Source organism: Schistocerca gregaria, chromosome 6 (assembly GCF_023897955.1).
Source record: "Schistocerca gregaria isolate iqSchGreg1 chromosome 6, iqSchGreg1.2, whole genome shotgun sequence".
NCBI classification, from domain to species: domain Eukaryota; kingdom Metazoa; phylum Arthropoda; class Insecta; order Orthoptera; family Acrididae; genus Schistocerca; species Schistocerca gregaria.
This window is the reverse complement of record NC_064925.1, coordinates 216,747,864-216,753,585: the sequence shown is the minus strand read 5'-3', so window position 1 is coordinate 216,753,585 and position 5,722 is coordinate 216,747,864.

Genomic DNA, 5,722 nt, shown 5'->3' with positions numbered 1-5,722 from the left:
ACTTCGTCTTCATTGGTGAACGAACTTCGTAAGGTTGTTCTTAGTAACTCTGCTTTGGTAGCACTGTCATCGATAGTATTTCCATTGCTATCCCGCAGAGAAGGCATTGACAGTGTCCTGCAGCTAGCATACGAAATAATAGCACTATCTTGTGAAGGAAAGCGGAAGTATAATAAACGTCAAGGTATATACACGGAAGCACCAAAGAAACTGGTACATACATCCGAATTCACACAGGACATACATGTAAACAGAGAGCATTTAACGCTGCGGTCGGCAACGCACATATAAGACAAGTGTCTGGCGCAGTTTTACATAGGTTATTGCTGCTACAGTGGCAGGTTATCAAGATTTGGAAGTGGTGTTAGAGCATCTCCGAGGTAGCGATGGAGAGGGGATTCTCCCGTACGACCATTTCACAAATGTACTGTGAATATCAGGAATGTCGTAAGACATCAAATCTCCGACATCTCCGCGGCTGGAAAAAGATCCTGCAAGAACGGTGCCGACGATAACTGAAGAGAATCGTTTAACGTGACAGAAGTGCAACCCTTCTGCAAATTGCTCAGGTTTCAATGCCCGGCCATCAACAACAGTCAGCGTGCGATCTACTCAACGAAAAGTCACGATATGGGCTTTCGGAGCCGAAGGCTCACTCGTGTACCCTTATGACTGCAGAACACAAAGCTTTACACTCGCCTGGGCCAGTCAACACCAATATTGGACTGTTGATTATTGGAAACATGTTGCCTGGTCGGAAGAAAAGAATGGCTCTAAGCACTATGGGACTCAACTGCTGTGGTCATCAGTCCGATTGAACTTAGACCTACTTAAACCTAACTAACCTAAGGACATCACACACATCCATGCCCGAGGCAGGATTCGAACCTGCGACCGTAGCAGTCGCACGGTTCCGGACTGCGCACCTAGAACCGCGAGACCACCGCGGCCGGCTAGTCGGAAGAGTCTCGTTTCAAATTGTGTCGAGCGGACGAACGTGTACGGGTATGGAGACAACCTCTGAACCCATGGATCATGCTTGACAGCAGGGGACTGTTAAAGCTGGTGAAGGCCCTGTAATGGCGTGGGGCGTGTGCAGTTGGATTGATATGGGACCCCTGATACGTCGAGATAAGACTTTGACAGGTGACAGGTACGTAGGCATCCTGTCTGATCACCTGTATCCATTCATGTCCATTGTGCATTTCGACGAACTTGGACAATTCCAGCAGGACAATGCGACACCCCACACGTCCATAATTGCTACAGAGTGGCTCCAGGAACACTCTTATAGGCTCAACACTTCCACTGGCGTCCAAATTCTCTAGACATGAACATTATTTAGCATATCTGGGATGCCTTGCAACGTGATCTTCAGAAGAGATCTCTACCCCCTCGCACTCTTACGGATTTATGGACAGCCGTGCAGGATTCATAGTGACAGTTCCCTGCAGCAATACTTCAGACATTAGTCGAGTCCATGCCACGTCATGTTGCGGCACTTCTGCGTGCTCGCGGGTGCCCTACACATTAGGCAGGTATACCAGTTTCTTTGTATAACGTGGAAAATGTCGGGTGCAGATGCTCTACCGATTGTTTGAACAATCGGAAAGACGTCCTCCATCTATACGAATTGAAAATATTTCAATGCAATTTTGATGGTTTAATGTTCACGTAGTTCATAATAGTGTTTTGTGGTAATATTATGTCAAAGTTTTGTTAGTCAACACAAGCCAAGAAATGTATAATGTATATGTATAATGTATAATGACGATGCTACGTTTATATTTCTAGACAAACATTCCCAGATTTCACTGCCAAAGATAAATTAACACTATCTTACGTGCAACAGATAACAGCTCTTTTGTCAAGGTCGTTGTTGTCTGGAGATTTTTCTGTATAAAGGAAGTTTAAATAATTTACAGTAGAACAATATTACTGATCAACTAATGTCCATTTGTGAAGAAAATATTTTTGTGAGGTCCACGCAAGTAAAATGCAAGAGATTATCATACAGAAGTAACCCACCAAGCGGCATGTCTACATGCTCTGTGGACCGGCATTCCTGAGTAATATGGTGAGGAATTTTGACTGGAAGCTTATGTATAGTAAGTGTAGAAGCTGTACGTTTCGAAATTAATGTTTTCTTGTTGCAAAAAGCTTCACAGTGTGAAATTACTACAGGCGTGCATGCGAGTGTTCTGACGTCGCAAAACATCTTCAAGGATATCACATCCTATCGACTGCATATCAACACAGGGCCAGACCAAAAAACAGTTGTCTTCTGCCACGCTTTGCTACGGCAGGTGACCGTTTTAACTGACAATCCTTTCTAACTCCTCTTGACGTATGAAATTGCTTGAATTACATGTTTAGTGCGTTGTAAATAATAGTGAAACGTAGAGTCAATTAAACAGTTTCACAAAGAAAAAGTTCCATACGGCCCTGTGAACAAAGCAAGTAGTTACTTTTTCCGCAGTCGGTTACATAAATAGCAGTCATTATTGACAGTGTTGATGTAAAGTGCCAATTATTTATTTCAGCGTCCCCGCTTTTATTGCATCTGACGAATACACGTGCGCCACGATGCTGCGTGTTCGTAAAGAACGCATCAGCCCATAAATTAAATTAAATAGATTGCATTACCTCATTGCCCCTCCTGTATTTATGATCAAGGTTTGTGGTTTGTGTTCCTTGGTTATAAAGCAAATGCTGAAACAGAAATCCTATCACTCTGTTAGAGGGAATGAATAGTATACAAAACATAACTGGTCATTCGTTTGCGGTAAATCATGTTTTGGCTTTCTTTCCAAGAACTAAAAAGTGAAGTCATCCAACACTGAGGCAAATATTTTAGATGTTTGGAAGATCGTGTTCACTAATTTGCTTATAACCGTATAAAGATTCCTCTCATAGATGCACAAGATACTAATGCAAAATGATTACTGCTTGAAGCCGGCCGTGGTGGCCGAGCGGTTCTAGGCGCTTCAGTCTGGAACAGCGCGACCGCTACGGTAGCAAGTTCGAATCCTGCCTCGGACATGGATGTGTGTGATGTCCTTAGGTTAGTTAGGTTTCAGTAGTTCTAAGTTCTAGGGGACTGATGACCTCAGATGTTAAGTCCCACAGTGCTCAGAGCCATTTGAACTATTTTTTTTATTACTGATTAAAACACAGACAATGCAGATTCTTGTAATTTAGCTGACAGTCAAAAAACCAGATTTTATTTGTATGCTTATTTTTATTCGTTCTGTGCGTATGTGGATTATTTAACTTGCTATTAACTCGGATTGAAATATGTTGTCGGTGTTGGTTACACTTTTACGAGCTACTAACTTGTAGGTTTGTGCGTTCTATTTTTGTATTATGTAATCAAAATGAACAACAGTAGACTTAAGTTTTCATATGGAAAATATGGAGAAAGAACGGAACGACTTAAAGTCACAATTGTTGGTTAATGCAGCACTATCTAGAAACATGACCAAAAATGATATTTGTAAGTACATGTAAACATACTTTGTTTTACGGTTCTTCTCATTGCTGGACTTGCTTAAGGTGGTGTTAGTGTACGACACTTTCTCAGTTATGTTTCTTGTTATAGTTGTTTAAACGACAAGCACCACTTCTATTTTACTTTTTTTGCAGATGAATTGTATCAAAGTCGCATAGATAAGAGGATATCTAATTCTGGGAACAGAACGTTTGCGTGATTCGCTACTGATGAATATGGGCAAGATTCACTCTTGTTGCAAGATATACTTTAAAATACATTAATCCATGCAAAAACTATATGCGTATACCACGTTTTGATGAATAAAAACATATTATCCGTACTTAAAAGCGGGTTCTTTTTTTCGCTGGTGCTGGAGAATTATTTTTCTCAAATTTGTATTTAAATTGCCAGCTTAGTGAAAGGTTCTTAGTTTCTTTTCTTATTTAAAATGTTTCAGAATTTTGTGCAATGGGGACTGAGAGTACTCACCACATATTTTCCCTGAAACTTCATGCAGAGCTTATGCTAGTATCCATTAGAGCATATGGGTCATGTGCTGCTACAAGAAAAAAGGCTAAGTCTCGATTATACCACAACATAGGTCATTTTACTTCTCTGAGAACAATTTTGTAGTGCTCTGAGATTTCATCTTTGTAGTTTTTACATTACCCTTAGAATTTCAAATATAAGTATGTTTTTTATACGACTCGGTATGCTCAGTTGTGTCTATCCCTTCGTTGCTAATTATGTGAAGCGAAGTAACGTCCTTAAAGCGAAATGCCATCTGTAAGTCGAAGTATTTATATAATGGAAGAACTAAATTTCAATTTTCTATTAGGCCTATGTGTTAGAAAAACAAAACCTTGTGGTTCGACCCTATGTGTCTGTTTGGGTAACTGTTGTGTATTCCATCAGTATGTTTCTCGTTCATATTTTCACGCTACTATTGATTATTCAAGCTACAGGTGATAAAATGGATATCATAAGTTTCTCACAAAACATCGTTTTTAAGAATCATCAAAGAGAAAGATTTCCAGTACGTGGCCAGTTTTCCATATGATACTGATTTAATTACATAAGGTCTACATACGTCAATAGCCCTTAGACGAAACGACTTTCTCGCAAAATTGTAGGCAACGTCCACGAGTCTCATAATATGTGAAGAGGATGAATATGTTGTTTCATACAGAACTATTTTAAGTAAGTTTTTATAGATTTGTTTACTCCTTGTATTACGTAACATCAATAAGTAAACATCATGAAGTAAATATTAGTAACAGTTTTCTAGAAGTTTCGATCTGCTATTCTCACTGTAGGCTTCACTTTCTACGTCACAACTTTTCTGTGTAGAATAAGGATTTGCAAGTAACTATGAAATGAATGTTTCTCTTGTAGAGGTCCTCTTGCGATGCCACATGTATTTCTTTTCAGAAGTCGAATCGTTTGGCTTTGCTCTTAGACAAATACTTTATTGTTCTTATGTAAAAAAGCTCCTGGACACATCTTTATATTAGAACAATATTGTAAAGGCATACTCCAAGTCTATGTTCATCGGTTGTATTTACAAAAGCAGATTTTAGGTCGAGACGTTGGCTCTCGTCTCTGAATCCAAGGCAGTGTTAATCGATCCGAAGGCGCCCACAGTTGCAAACGTAGTTAAATATTACTGAAAATTTTGTCTACGGTGAAATTCTAACGTCCATCCCACGTTTCTGCAAGATAACTGGCACTCTGCGATCTAGAGGAAAATTTGGATTCAATGTTTTATCGACGAGAAGCTCATGAGAGTCGCAAGCTTTTTCCGTATGTTACCTAAGGATAACGTCTCTATCCATTTCAAAGGAATTCGATTAATGTGGTTTGGGTACACAATGGAAAATATAAATGTGAGGGAATTTTAACATTATGGGTCACGAATGTGAATTTAGTGTCATAACCACTACGCCACGTCCCTAGAGAAGGCTCGAATAAATCCTGTAGGTACTTTCTATGAATAGTGCAAGAAATAGGGGTAATTTAATTCTGTCAGCTTCCCTTGTCGACTGCCAATTAGCTATGATAATATGTTACATCAGTATTCTTCTTAAAAGAGAGAAAAAGACGAACAGAAACTGTTGTTTAGCTGCAGTACAAATGTTAGCTGATATGAAGAGCCAATACTTTTTACATATTGTAAGATATAATATAATTTTTAATTCTTGTACCTACCGTTTGTCTAAAGTAATGTAA